Raw genomic sequence first — 16,529 nt, forward strand, 5'->3', positions numbered from 1 at the left:
TATTATTATTTATTAAATGCATTACGTTTAACAGTAATGTTTTGTCAGAAGCATCAAAAGCAAATTTGAAACCTTCGTACACATACTGTACAATATTCCTCTTTTTATAATTCATAAAGATTGCTTAATTCACCGAAGCCTTGGGTGATTTAGTACTAACCCGGAGATAACCTAAACAAGAAAGAAAAAAGCTCTCTGCGACGACAGTCTGCACTCAAAAGAAAGCGCATAAAGAATATATATATATATTTATGATACAGTCTTAGCAACGGCATACTGCAGCTTGCTGCCCTGGATTTGAAAAGCTTTCTGAAAGCCGGAGGGTGGAGTGATGAAAGAGGAGTGGTTCACTGTGGGTTTGTGGCTTCACCGACTCCTCCCGCACCAGAAGCTGTGCGGGGGCTGGGACCTGACATGGGAGTCGCTCAGTGTGTGACTTGAGATCGAGTAAAGGAGCAGCAGCGAGACAGTCCAGTTTCCATTGGAATTACCAAGCTATAGATAGCCTTCTAATACCTTGCCTTTTTGTGTGATTCAGGCAAGTATGGTAGGGGAGGTAATTTAAACACTCACCGGGATTTTATTGATGCCCCGTGTGAAAGACAGGTGAGTGTGTCTGTAGGGTGCTTGTTTTTATTTGATTTTGTTTGTCATATGAATGGAAACTTCTCTGGCAATTACTAGTGTCACCAGCAGTGTGTAGATATTCTAAGCGGATGTTTGAAAATTATATTTACTTCTGACTGAGGTTTTGTGTTTACTTATGCCAGCATAAACGTAGCTTTAGCCAAGTTTATTATCTTCCTAGTTGTCTTCACGACTGCTGGAGATGGAGATGAGTTTGCGCGCATTCAAGCTGTGGTTGAGTACTATATGGGAAAAGTAAACACAATTACACAGTGCTGAACATTTTTAAGGTAGTTCACTTAAATAGTTTATGTTGTCATGATGTTACCATACATCCATTACTAAAATGTGTTTTATGGAAACTAAAAATGGTATGTTTATGCTAATACGCTTTTCTTTAATACGATTGTTTCCAAGACAAGTAGTAGATCTACCAGTAGTTCATCAAACTGACAGTTTTAATCTCCTAAGGGCTTAATAGTGTAGGTATCTGTTTTTAAGGAGCGACATTTGAACGTTATGACCTTCACATTAACTTACAGTACCTGTCTTCCAAAGCAGGAAGTGTTTTACACCTTAGTTACACCTTAAATGGTACTCACCTCTTTTATTTTGTTGTTTGCAGATTATGTAGGTTTTGTTGTTGTTGCTTTTTGTTATTATTTATGATTAATATTCATTTCATCATGCAGAAAAAAACGGAGAGGTCTGCCCTATTTTGGTTTAGTCTAGTTCTAAAAAAGGCTCTCTGATGAGGAATTTCGCAGAAAACTACAAATAAAATTATTTTATCTGTTGTGTATTATTATTATATCCACCATCAGAATTATATTATCGAAAGGATTCCGTTTTAAAATACTAAAAAATGTCAGTCCTCCTTTCTTTGAGTAGTGCTGTGTCTTTATACATCACACATGAATGTACATTTCATTGAAGAGTGTAATAAATTTCTTGGAAACCTATAATAAACTTTCACCACTTCTGCTTTCCTGAAAGTTTTAATGTATTTATCCTTGAGTAAATGTAGCGTTCCTTCCTTGTATGCAGCTACATATTAACCTTATAAAACTGTACATATTATGCAGTAATGATGTGCAATTTATCAGGTACTTTATCATAGCTACAGTATGCCGCCAGGCTTAATAATAAGGTGGAAACAGTGTTTTCATTAATATCCCATTGCTCTTAATTTTCTGAGCCTGAGAATGTGAATATGATATGTGAGTTTATTAGCATTTCATGTGGCTGTTTTTGGCAAGGCTGCCTATAATGTGACGGAAATATTTTGCAGTTGAATTGATTTGAAGTTTTTGAAGTGTGCTTGTATACTGTCAGAAAAAATAATACAAAGTTTAAAGAGTGGCTAAGTCTTCCAGCACTTTATATTTAAAAAGTGTTTCTGCTAAGTAGAGACATGTACAGTATATGATACCTGATGTGATGTCCTTGTGACATTAATTTGAGGAGGAATTTCTTGAAATATTCAACACCAAAGTGTACATTTTTTTCTGCTCACTTATAAATTTACTTTAAAAGGCAAGCCTCATTTCTCTCAGTGAGTGATGTATGTCATTGTACTGGCCTAGAACTATTACAGAATTAAACAGGTGGACGTATGTCATGAAATTACTTACATTTATACAGTATTTGCAGGAAATGATGTGCAAGAGTTATACAGTACAATGCAACACACCCTGGCTAGTCTGCGCATTAAATCTACTCAGTTGCTGCATATTAGAAGATATAGTTCTGTAATTATTTAATGAATAATTAGCAGAATCGGTTTAGCAGTTACACTGCTGATTGTATCAGTCTTGTAGTGGAGAGAATTGGAAGGGCTGCATATATATAGTAGTTCTGTTATTGACCGTTTATCTGCATCTGTCAACTTTTTTACAGATAAATTATGTAGAAAATGTGAATGTTTTAATAGATATTTTTGGTGCTAGTTGACATTAACAATTATTTGATAGGTATTTTTGGTACTGGCTGAATGTTTTTCATTTGGCAGATTTCATTTGTTGAGCCATCTTCCCTGTTTTACGGGTATGTTTTTCCTGTGTTGTACACTGTCTCTGCTTCCAGTCTCTTGTCATTGTTGCGTCTCTCCAGATAACAATATCTTGTTATTTCTTCTTCTGAACATTTATCATGAATGAAATAAATGGTGAATGAAACAGCTGAGAGTAATTCATTCTCAAGTGGTGAGAAGATGTATAGGTTATTTATGCTTCATTTTTGTTGTTTATTTTTAAACAGGGAGACCTCCCCTGTTAGTAGACTTTAGCCCACTTTCTGCAACTCCATGCAAACTCCATACTGACTTTCTAAAGAATATGTTTCAGTGGTACCAACAATATGAAATTAATCCACTGTATACGTGTGTGCCCTCTCACTAGGGAGGCATTGTTTCTTTCTAATGTATGGGATTTGTACTCTTTAAACCTTTTTGCAGCAGTCTGGGCTGTGCATCTAGAGCACATAACCAGCTTTGCCCTTGTAACCTGGGAGATCCCCTAGGAAAGAAACTTGTTTTTTCCTCTTCACTTAATTCCTTTATTTTGGCATTTTCATAATGCTGAGCAGTATCCCATTTGTTTAGAAAGATGCGTTATAGCATTCAGTGTTGTTAAAAAAAGACTGAATTCACACATTTGACTTATGAAAGACTATGTATGCGTGTGTAGTAAATAAATAGAATATTTATTCCTGTCTTTATTATCATACATTACGAAGAAAGGGTTGCCTAAAACAGATGTACAAGGCTTTGTTTCCATTGTCCCCAAAAAGAGTATTTGTGCTCTTAAAGAGAAAATAAGTAAAGCTACTATGATATAATGTGATGGCCTCCCTGTAGTAAGTCATTAGTTAATGGAATACTGTAATTTCAGCCATCAGTCAGTGTTTTGTTACGTGAAGTATATTTGTTCCATTTACTGTTTTCATAGTTCCATTAAATAACACAGTATGGAATCTACAACTTAGGCTCCAGGGGAGCCATAGACTATCCCAGGCAAGCAATGTGCAATGGGTGCAGGGCAGAATACACCCTGGACAGAACACCAGTGCTTTGCAGGGCAAATGCAGACACAAGCATGGACTCACAGTCACACCTGGCCCAGGCTTCTCAGAAGACAATTTATTTCTTTGGACTGTGAGAGGAAGCCAGAGCACCCGGAGGAAGCCCACGCAAACACAAGGAGAACATACAAACTACACAGATTCCCAGGGTCTAGAATTGAACCCAGGGCACCAGTGCTGTGAGGTAGCATTCCTGTCCCCTGGTCCAGCATGATGCCTGCAACAATTTTGTGAAAAGAAAAAACAGAAGCCTAAAAAATATTTATAAACTGTGATGTTCGCGGGGTTTCGGTACGGAATGAAACAGGCATACAGCTCTGACATGGGTTGTACTATACTAAAGATACCTTACCTTTAAATCATGGGGTGGTTGTAAAACATTGACCTGTCTGCTGCTCTCAGAGCTACACGATACCTATTGGACTATGTATGGGTGTCAACAGAAGTGAATGCTTTCATTGGTGCACAGTAGCTCTTTAGTAATCACACTTATTCCATTGTGTCACCACTCTGCAGACAAAACAAACTATTATAGAAATCTAAGTCTGAGCTTTCTTTCTTGACAAAAACAGTAACAAATTCTTTTTTGATACAGAAGAGTGCAAGCTCAAATTAGGAAATGTTTCATCCATTAGGAATTTTGTGATAGAAGGGAGGACTTTAGTGTTTCTATGTAGTTGCCTTAACTGTACCTATGCAGATACTGAAAGGCACTTTATTTCTCATGTGATATTATTTTGACCTTGTAAGGTCTAGTCTGAGCCTTGAAAGTGTGCTGTTAGGACCAGATATTACAGTATTTATGATGGCTCTTTTTAGGTACAATATAATTGAAGATAATATAACTGTTTTTGTCATAATGGTACTAAAAATATGTTTACACTTTAATGCACTGTATTAACGAGTTATGCTAAGACTTTCCATTGATGCTGTGGTTAAAAATGATCTTTAATGGTTTCACTGTTGCGTATATTAATATTTTAAGTCGTATGTACATTGTCTGTACTTATGTACTTGTATGTACTTATATATGTATGCGTTTTAGTTTAACAGCCATTGTAGGCCTAAGTTTTCATAGCTTTCATAGCATAACTAATATACAGTAATTCTGTATGAATAGCTATGAATATAATTCATTAACTTTCTACAAAATCTAAGAAATTAGTATAGTAAAATGACACATTTGATCAGTAAAAAAAGGCTAAATGAAATTGTTAACAGTGAATTATTGTAGTTTGAGATTTTGTTTTTACAGAAATCAGATTTATTTATTTTTTCATTGTTCACCTGTAAGGAAGTTCTGTATAATGTCCTTGCACAACAGCGTTTACTCTTGCTATATGTTCTTGACATCTGCTCTTTGGCTTTTCTAATGTAAGGACAATTCTGAATGACCTTCAGGAAATCTCAGGTGATAAACTGTATTTGTATTTGAGCCAACTGCAGGGTTTAACTGTGGAGTTACTCAAGCTTCTATAACTGCACCACTCATTCAGTTAATAACGCCTGTGGAATTGTAAGTCGTTTTGGTACTTTGTTGAATAATTTTTGGAGCCAATCAGAAAGAGTGACTTTAGAGTCGAGGAGTGAAATATAGTATACAGTATATGTCTGTGCAGTTAAGGTGTTAAAATCGTCATATCCATTAATAATCATTACTTTCATCTCAGTGTCTGCATTTGATTTGAGTTTTCTACATTCTGGAGCTGGTTTTAAATTATACATGAACCAACAAGTAGTTTGCAGCTCAGGATGGTTGACCTCCCTCTCTTAGATTTCCGGAGGGCTTTCTGTCTCTCATGAGTCAGAACTGGAGGTCAAGGTCAATGGAGGCGGGAGACCTGTGTTATGAGCTAACTTGAAGTGTGGGTTTTTGAGACTGATCCATTTGTAAAATGAACTCACATAGCCCTTTTTATTCCAAAATATCCAAAATCATTTATGTATACAGTACATGTGGCCCCCTATGTTCATCACTGAAGTGCAGCATCCATCTGGTTGATGCACAACAGTCACTACAGAGCAGATTAGGTACAGAAGGGAGAATTTTTTCTTCAGCTGAATTAAGGGGGAAACTGGGTAGACCAGTCTGTTCAAGCCCAGAGTGGAATTTAGCCAGTAAGATGAAATCTTAGTTTATGGATCATAGTTATAAGAATCTTAAAACTACAACAAAAAGGCATTGAAAATGAGCTCTTCTCTACATGGTCTAAGTGCTTTTATTTTAAATCTGTAAAAGAGCTTTTTCTGAAGAAAGGAAAATACAATAATCTATGTATTGACCTAAATGTTCTGTACAAGGCCATGAGAAAGACTACTGTAAAATAATTCAGCCTTGAAGTGTGTAACTTGTTTAACAGGTTTTTTTAAAAGAGCCCAGCATGAGGGCAGAGATCTCATTTTGCACAGTGGAAGCTGAAAAGGTTTCTCTGAGTGATTAAAGATTCTCAATTACTATTGATATTCATATACGTTATGTTTATGTTTGCACGTCTATGTGAGAGTTATTGAAATATAAAGTTTTAAGTTATACAGGCAGAAAAGGAAAAATGAAGGATTAAGACATTGTACTGGAACATTCTGTGAAAATGGTGAAAAGAAAACAGAAGCTCTTTACAGTCTATATCAGGAAAAGAGTGATATAAAGAGTGTATACCACCTTAGACTGGAAGCTTTTTAAAGAAAAGTTATTTTAACAAATGTTATGATTGCATAAAAGCTAGGCAATTTTACAATTTTATAGTATGTGGAAACCTGTACATGGGACTCTGAATTACCCAGGACTTAAATTGTCATTCTATGTGAGAATTAATTTTTTTCTAAAGTTCTCTTTTTGCCTAAATAAATCTGCTTGACTACTTCTCACTTAACAGTTTTCTTCAGAACTTGTATTACGGGAGACTGCATAGGATAATACGTGAGTCTCATTCTTTACATTCTTTAAAATGTATGGTATGTATGGTGATTTAGAAATTAATTCTGCATCAAATGCCAAAAGGTTATTGTTGATTAACCAAAAGACTACAGATCTATCTTCTATAGAATCAGAATGTCCAAATAATCTGGACAATTTAATACAAAGTCAACACATAGCCTTTTGAGAGCAGTTGGAATTAGGTTTTGGAAGTTTACTTTAGACAGTTTTTTTTATTTTCCACGAACTTATCTACCTTTTAACAGTATTAAACACTTATTGAGTCTTCACTAGATCTCCTTTTAGTGAAAAGTATTTGCTGCCCCCTGACTTTAAAATGTTATTTTGTTAGTGAATAAGTATGATGATTTTAAACATTGTACTTTTGATTGTTGTAGACTTTGTATGTCTCGATTTATTCTGCAGAGAAGAATATTAAAATACTTTAAAATATAACCTTATTTAACCGTAGGCAATATAGAGCCACAACACTAATAAATCAACCTGAGGCTAAACTGTGAAACTGCAGGACTGAGGGACATGTACATAATTCTCTTTGTTTTGTAATTAGCAAAAACTTTAGTGTTTTTAATTACCTTATGGTTATTTTAATTGAAATAAATGCTAAAATCGAAGATCCCCAACAAAACCACCGTTGTAAATACCTGAGCTTCCTGTATTCCAATGATATCAGCATCTAGCACCATTGACATTGTGTTGAGTGTTTACCTTATTACAGAGATTAGCTCCCATGAGATAAGTGCACACTGCTTGTCAATTTCTGGGAGAGATATATCACTCACCACAAATGTCTGTAATCATAAGTCTGATAACTGGTATAAATTTCACCTTGTACTCCGACTTCAGTATGTGAGTCTCTGTAGTCTAGCCAATAAAGCATTGTCCTGTCACTACATGTTTTGAGACACTAAAAATACTCTTGATATTTTTTTATACTTTTTTATATTTTGTATTGTTAAGGAATGACAATAAACAATCTAGAAATATTTTATAATGGCAATAATTAATATATGGAATAATGTGCATTAAATAAATTATCCTCAGATATTTTAGTGGTAGATAGTTTTCTAATTTGGACAAATGTGTGAATATTGCGCAATTGAAAATAAATAGTTTTAAGGACAAAAGGTGAATTTGTTTTTTTTTTGGTAGGAGTCAAACAACGTCAGTATATTAAACTGCTTTTTTGCCAAATGTACACAGATGTCTGGTTAATTAAATTTGACTTGAAGTACTGTAAGAATAAGCAGGCTATGTACTGTACGCAGGTCAACAGGTTCAGTGGTGCTGCTAGTTAAGAAACTGTAGACTTTGAAGTCAGTGGTTTACAGTGGTTGTAGAATATATGGTGCTTTGTTTCTTTTCACACCTCACAACCAATCTAAGGCATTAAATATCGAGCAGAAAGAGCACCATACAGCCATATTGTCTAAATAATTCATTGCTTGTGCGTTAAATGATGTCACAACCTGTGAAAGCAGAACCTGCGTTGCCTGTAACCAAAGGATAATGTTACAGCATTCTGTCATTTTACAGTGGCTCTATGTTCTCACAGTTCCTGCCATGAAGGTCAAGGTCTTCAGAACAGGTTCTGTCACTAACAAGTAAATAAGAATCAAATAGGTTTTGCAAGGAAAATAAACAATATCACACATATGTTACATTTCCTTATAAACATACAAAATCAATATCTGTAAGGAATTTGTAAAAACCTGCATATCTGAAAGTGTTTCATTTTTAGTCAATTATAGATTAAAGAATCTACTCAAAAATACTGACGAAATTTAACTGCTACATCCTGAAGAATATGCAGTTTGTGAAATAGCTTCTATTTCATTTTATTTAACCTTAATTTTATTAATGGGAAAAAAATACTTAAAGGCAAGAATGTGGTCCAAATACTATTGGATGACATAAGAACTACTAGCCAGTTTTCATTTTCAGTTTTATTGTCTTAAAGCCTCATTTGTGTGTCCCACTAGGCTGCTTTCTTTTTTCATTCTGATGTCTGAACCTGCCTTCAGAAATTAGATTTACAATGATAAAATCTTCCTAGATATTTTAATGCCATCTTTGATTTAAACTGTTTTCCTCAATGTCAAACTGAGTCCAAATTTTAGATTTTCTGTGTGGTCAGGAAAGACAGTAAACATTTTTAGACCACAGTATTTTGATAATTTGATCTCTGCAGTCTCTTAGAGTGTCTATAAGTGTTCTGCCTTTTAAAACAATTTAAGATTGATGGGAAACCTGGGAGAGCCTGATGGATTAAGATGTTCTTAAATACAGGCTTTCTGGAAAAGTCTGCATCTGTAGGAAAGGTGACAATTTCCCTTTTAAATTGTAATGCAGTAAAGTAATATAATGCAAATCAGTTATGCAATAAAAAGTTACAAGCCAAGGGAAGAAGGTGATGACTCCTGTTAGTTAACTATATGACATTGTTTTTGTACGCAAAATGTCATTTTCAAGAATTCCACAAGCATTAAGAATTTGTTTAAACAAAACTCTCAAGTTTTGCTTTGTTTTTTAAACTGAATCAAAACTCATATTTTCTTTAGGTTTCAGAGCTGGGATAGAAGAGACAGCAGCTACCATGTTTTTCTATTGTTTCTTTTCTTTTTGTTTTTGTAAAATCCTTCCAGGTGAGATATTCCAGGGCCAGAAAGCCAGAGGGATAATGTTCTTCAGTGCATCAACTCCCAGCTACTTAATTATTAATTATCTAATGAAGACTTTTCTATACACTTCCTGATCTACAAAGCTCATTAATTATCAAACGACTTCATGTCAGATTATACTGAGATAGCATTCCCTTACTGATTATTACTATTTTCAGTGAGCAATGTTAAGAACAAATTTTCTAATAATTATATAAATTACAGGCGGTGTGGTGGCACAGTAGTTAGCTTTGCTGCCTCCTAGTGCCGGGCCCCTGGGTTCAGTTCCTGGGGTGCTATCAGCATAAAGTTTGTTTGTTCTCTCCTTGTTTGTGTGGGTTTCCTCCAGGTCCTCTGGTTTCCTCCCACATTCCAAAGAAATACTGAAGGGTTTACAGGCTTCTGGGAAAACTGGCCTTGGTGAGAGTGTGTGTTTATGTTTGTGCCTGTACAGTATGTGCCCTGCAGTGGATTGGCCTCTAGGGTGTATCCTGCCTTGCACCCATAGCTTTGCTAGGATAGGCTTCTGCTCCCCAGTGACCCTGAATTGGATGAAGTGGTTATAAAATATAGTAATCATATAGTAATCAGCAATACTGTCATTGATTAGAGTGTTATTCCACCTTCAAGTAATACACACGGGTATGATTTATATTAGTAAACTCAAAAATGCTTTATAGATTTCTTGCTAGAATTGTTATTTGAATACTGCAATTGATCAATTTGAATCAATAAACACAATAGAAATGTTGTTTAGGGTGATGTGTTTCCTCTGTTTTTGAAAGTGCATATTTTCTTTTAATTTACTTAGTGTTACGACTAAGTAAAGCATGCACATTTTTTATATCTTTCATAATCTCAGACTAAGAGTGTAGTCCCAGCAGATGCTGTAGAGTAGTAATTTTTTCACTAATTAGTGTAGCTCAGCTGTTTGATGAGGGCAGCAGTAGTTAGTGAGTGGAAGATACATAATTAGTTTACTTCCACTAGTTTACATTTAATTCCACTTTTAACGCATACATGGTTGTGGTATTTTAATAGTCAAAGCTGTCCCAAAAAACTACAATTATTTTATGTATTTAATCTTTATCAATAGTTTAATTTTAAAAGTGAACCACCAGTACTTACAGTACCACCTACAGTACCTGTATGTATTTTAATACTAGCCACTTCAACATGATCTATGCTTGTAGCTGATTCTAAGTATTAATGGGGTACAAAAATGTGCATTATATTCATCCACGACAGTCTGGCTTTCCCTGGATTAACAGAACAATGAGCATAGCATGTGTACAAATGTTCACACTTCCTCGTGTATACAGACTTTTGTGTACTCCAGATGTAAAGAGTTCAACTACTTATAAAATAGATATGTAAGGATATTTGAGGTAAAACAAAATCATGCTTGTAATACATTTTTCAAATCTTGTAGATACAGACTGAAATGCCACAATATTAATATTGCCTGTGCTTAGTGCAAACAGAAACAGTCATACTGTACGTGGACATTTAGTATGATTTAATGAAAGTGGTCTTGAACCCATGCTGTGCTCTGAAAGAAGCACATTCTGCATAATGTGATGTAAGAATACAGTTTCACTGATAGCATAACTAAGTGCTTGTGTTAACTGGACACAATTTGAGATTTAAGGTCTTTAATTTTCTTGTAGCCTGCTCTGTAATGTCAGAGTGAAATTCTTTATTTTCTTCTAATGACATTCATATACCTGCAGGGTACAGTAGATGTTCATAATTCACTGGATAAGAAAGCTACAAAAACCAAAAAACATGCAAACCTAATGGAATCAGTTTTCATTTGTCAGACTGAAATTGCAGGTGGAGGTTAACCTTTTGTGATAATGATCTGTGTTTAATGAATAGAAGTTAGTGTTGGTTTCCTTTGTTCCTATGTGCTTTTGAAATAATGATACTTCAAGACAATGTCTGTCCCTTTGCATGAAAGATCCCAAACATCTGATTATTTCACATGCATTTAGTTTTGTTTTAATACGGAATTAAGTATCAGAGGCCAACGTAAATAGACAGTGAGTCGTGAGTGGGTGAAGGGCTGGTGTTGACCCACTGTCTTGTTGATGCAAAATGTCACCGTCACTTGCACTTTCTCAGCTTAACAGCTCAGGCGAACAGCATTACATCAGCTGGTCATACTCAGGAGAGCCGCAGTCCTTCATTTTATCTCTAATGCCAATGATCAGATCAGCACCCTTGTCTAAATCAAAGGACCATGGAAAAGCACGAGTTATGGTTCTGATATTGTTGTACCAACAGATAATCAATTAAAATGGAATTTAGTTTATTGTAGTATTGGTACTATTGGTATTGGTGTCGTTTATGGTACTGTACAGTGGATCATAACAAATGTTTTTAATTTGTTTCTGACCTTTTGTGATTGCAAGAGCAATGTCAGATGCTTACAGACTGAACCAGTGTACCTCCCTGTTAATTCTGCTATCTGTTCAGTGATCTAAACAGGTGCAATGATCAGAAACCTGAAATGGATTCTAAATTTCCAGAAAATGTCCTTGTTGAAAGTACTATACATGTTTGCTAGAACCTGTAGATTTTTGTCTGTCCAGGTGCCTGCTTGACTCTAGCATGTGTGTCCTTAGTCACAGCTGGAAATACCAATCCAGAAGGTTTTCCTGTGTTAAATATAAACATTTTAATCGAGAAGTAGATGAATACAATTAATGATGTATATTTATTTGATTAAGGTCAAAAGTCACCATGAAATGAAAATGCTGTCCAGCCATGACTGGTCATAAAAAGGTCAAAATAATAACATGAAAGAGTGGTTCTGATTTCATAAAATTCTCTGCTACTTACTGCCTTAAAAATGTAGTATTTACGGGAAAGAATTACACATTGAGAATTATAAAGTACCCTAAAGTGCTCAGTAACTCCTTGTCACCCCTATGAACTTCAGATGATTTTAATATTAATTAATTTTATTTTTTATAAAGTGATCATTGGGGCTTGGGGTTTTTACTAATGTATACAAAATCAGTAAATGGCAGCAATGGTAAATATTAAATTGTCAGTTTAAATTTTAAGATGCATTACCATATACAGTATGTCACAAGCACAGCCAGAGCTTTTTTTAAAAGAACAAATCATATTCCTAAGCAAAAACACTACTTACTCATGATGTGAAACAGACTGTGAAAGGTAATTTCAGATTAGGTGCCATTCATTAAAATTATCAGATTTTCTTAATTATGCTGCACTTTTTGTCATCATAAAATGTGAATCCTTAACACATAACAGTATTTGTTGTAGGAAGGCAGGATTATGTACATTATCAGTTGTCTGCAGTACATCTTCATAAAAGGTATTATTATGTATTAGGCAGAGGGAAACTATTTCGTTAGCTATTATTATAACACCCCCTGTATTAATTGTTAATTCCAGTCTGGGTTTTGATCACCATTATGATGTGTTCATTCAACTGAGAAATGCTTGAGGTCAAACAAGTCAGAGTATTTCACAAAGAATAATTTTTTAATAAAGCTAATGCAAGTACATGGAAAAGCGAGTTAAAATGTTAGATCAATTTACTGGTTTCCAATTAATTGGATACAGTTCTTCTTATCTGTAGATTCCTTTTTCTGCATTTGGTTTAATTGAAGTCCTTCTTCTATGCTCTACAGAGAAACAAAAATTAGCATTTTATTCAAACTGTAAGTTAGCTTGATTTTTTTCCATTTTATCTTTTAAAATGTATTACCTTTACTTATTAATGCTTATTAACTTAAATAGACCTGTATTTTACTGTGAAGGGAGTTAATGTTCACATCAGGAATTGAAATTATGTGGCAATAATTAAATATATGTATATACTGTAAATAGTATTTTAAGCAATGGTAACCCTTGTTGGAGTTTACTTTTCAGTTTCTGGTTTTATGGGGTATTAAAAGTACCAATTATTCATGTCATAGAATCCAATTTCTTACTGCTAAAACAATGATTGCAGATAAGGTAAATTAAAATTAACAATAGGAAAATAATATGTAAATTGTTAGAAAAAATTCTGATTAATATAAAACCAAGGTAAGTGACTAAACTGCAGACCTTTAAATTATAAACTGTTCAGATTGTGAAGGTGCGATAAAGGATTCCAGACCTCAGGACATTGGAAATGCAGATTGTGAGTAATCTAAAGACAGATTTGGACAAAGCAGTCCTTCTGAATGTGTCTGTAATGACATAATCTGTTATGTAATCAGATGTTCAGTCTATTCCAGCTGGAACATCTGTGGTGTTATTCAAGTGTCAAGTTTATTGTCATTATACCCATACACAGGTACTGTATATGGTATAACGAAATGCTATTTAGCTATCTCTCAGATGGCAAGCAGTACAAAAAACAACAATACAATTGTATAAGAAAGACAGAGACAACAGGCAATGTGCCAAGCATCAACAGGCAATATGCAACACAACAACAGATAATGTGCAAAACAACAACAGGAAACAGGTGACATGCATCAGATGTGCGGAATCATACATCAACAGAATTAAATAAAGGATAGAAAATTATGGGGAGTGAACATCTTGACATGTGAGGTAGAGATGTGTTAGAGTTATGATAAAAGGAGAAGCCACTGTAAGGGTTCAGATCGTGCGTGAGAGAGGCTGGGAGTTTAATAGTTTGATAGTGTGGGGGTAAAAACTGTCTCTGAGTCTGGTAGTCCGGGTCTGGATGCTCCGGTACCATTTTTCTGATGGTAGAGGGTCAAACAGTCTGGGGTGTGTGGGGTCTTTGATGATCCTTAGAGCTTTCCGCAAGCACCGTCTGTCATAAATGTCCTGTATGGATGGGAGGGCAACCCTAATGATGGACTGGGCAGTTTTCATCACCCACTATAGGGCTTTGCGGTCAGGAAAACTGCAGTTGCCAAACCACATTGTGATGCAATCTGTCATTGTGCTTTCTGTAGTGCATCTGTAAAAGTTAGTGAGGATCTGGGGACATATCTTAGCCTTCTTCAAACCGTCTTAGGAAGTACAGGACCTGTTGCACTTTCTTAATCAGACAAGTGGTGTTGAGAGACCATGTGAGGTCCTCGGTGATATGAACACCAAGGAATTTGAAGTTACTGACCCTTTCCACTTCAGTCCCGTTGATGTGGGACTTGTGACTAAAGTCTAAACTAAAGTTGCTTTCTCTTTGATTTTAATGTGTCGTTTGTTCTTCATCTCAAATACTGTATATAGTCTGTTTTTTACACAAAAAAGTCATTGCTTATGGAATGAGAATAACCAGTGTATTCTTCTGACTCCTATTTGTACAAGTTCAAAAAGTTCTGAGCCTACTGCAGAATGAAGCAATACAGACACATTTTTGTACTACCTATATTGCATGCCATTTTCTTTCATATTTACAGTAGTTAGCAATAGTTAATTGGCTTCTAGAGCGACTGGCCCTGGTGTGAGTGTGTGCATGTTTGTTTCTGTGTGCCCTGCAATGGACTGAGCACGCCTGCCGAGATTCCCTCACTATCAGTTCAACATACAGTAATGCTACCACCTTAGTACCAGCATGGAAGCAATGCATCTGACATCTGAGAATGCAGATATTCTCTGAAATGTACTGTACAAGCCATATAAAAAGGAAAGGTGTACTGGAAAGGTACATTAAGGAATTAACGGTTTCATGCTGGTACAATGTAACATCTGGGATGTGAAAGACAGTATTAACCAAAGAACAAGCACACACCCTGAAATACATCATTCCTCTTGGAAAATAGCTTGTTTGGGTAAAATAATATTTCTGTGTACGTGTATTTAAAATGCTTTTCATTTGTAACAATTAAAAAATATCCTTTTGACATACAAAATACTTTCATGTCACACTTGCCAGGTTTGTAGGTATGGCAAATGAACATGCAGGTACTTCGGGCTTGGTAGAACGTCATCTATAATGCTAGACAACATCACAGATTAAGTTTCAGTTAAAGTTCAATGGAGGTTAAAAAATGTCAGTAAACCATTGAACCTGTTGAAGATTTCCTTAGGAGTTGGAATAGAGAATGTAGAGGCTGTTCAGATTTCTGTTGGCATGTGATGTCTGAACTGATGTGTGAAGCCTCTGAATGGACGTAGTTGTTAATATTTTATTTGAACTGATTTCACCAACAATGTTGTATTAAGTCAGAATGAAAGCCTGGTTAATGAAAGACTTTGAGATGCGTCTGATGAAAACAAGGAGTGTCTGTCACTGTCAGAATATTTACAGGGTTTGACCGGTCATGTCTTAAAGATTGGCATCTTTAAAAAGTTTGACAGAAACCTTGTTTGTTGCTATGGATTGTCTAGCTTACTGTGGTTATTGAAACTTTTGGTGGCTGATTTTTCATGATAAACAAATCATGAAACAGTACCCTTTGTGAGCAAACATGAAAACAAAACACTGGAGTTAGAAACTATAGGAACTATAGGAAACTAGACGGACAAAACACGAGAAAGGTCTAATGATATGGTAACTAGAGATAAATGTTGCTACAGATTAAGGCATAAGCAGTCTGTTAAAGGTGAGGTCCAAGATATGAATGGCTACAGTGAAAACACTAAAAAGATTGTGCAATTAAGTACTTTGCAGATGTTTTTTATCAGCTGAAGGTACCTGTTTTTTTAAATAGCATTAGAGTGTTGAACTAGATAATATAGATTCACAGGAAACTCAATAATGTTTGGAAACTGACATATCAAAGCTTGTGGTGATATAAACACAGAAATTGAATCCTGTGCTCATTTTTGGCCTCCACCTTAATTTATAAATCCCGTTAGCTTGGAAGGATTCAACACAAAGACGTAAGACAAAGGTGGAAATTAAATCTGGGATATTACTGTTGATGGGACAAACAGAATTTCCATATTAAATCTGTTAAATATTTGTTCAAACACTCATTCATTTGCAAAAGCTAATAACAGCCATGTTTAATTTTCATAGTAGACACTTGCTTTATCTTTATCCCTTCAGACATATTTTAATAAAAAAGATCTCTTTACACAATATGGGTTAAGGCACAACAATTCCATATATGTTTGTTTTCCTTAATGTATTCTTATGTAAGTGTCAGTCATTATCATCCATCTTAATTTGCCTTACATTTGTAATAATGGATAAATTGGTTTTGAATGTTAGACTAATTGTACTGTACGTAGCAATGAGGCTATCTTCACCACCTTAAACTAAGCTGTAG

General features: G+C 35.1%; 1 protein-coding gene across 1 annotated transcript in view; it reads left to right on the top strand.

Moving 5' to 3' along the window:
* Positions 1-402: 402 nt before the first annotated feature.
* prlra (prolactin receptor a) overlaps positions 403-16,529 on the top strand; it is a 42,027-nt gene continuing 25,900 nt past the window's right edge. Inside the window, exon 1 of the mRNA XM_015338890.2 lies at positions 403-606. The gene's annotated coding sequence lies outside the window, so the exon portion shown is untranslated. The remainder of the gene's footprint in view (positions 607-16,529) is intronic.

The sequence above is a fragment of the Lepisosteus oculatus genome, chromosome 3 (assembly GCF_040954835.1).
Source record: "Lepisosteus oculatus isolate fLepOcu1 chromosome 3, fLepOcu1.hap2, whole genome shotgun sequence".
NCBI classification, from domain to species: Eukaryota; Metazoa; Chordata; class Actinopteri; order Semionotiformes; family Lepisosteidae; genus Lepisosteus; species Lepisosteus oculatus.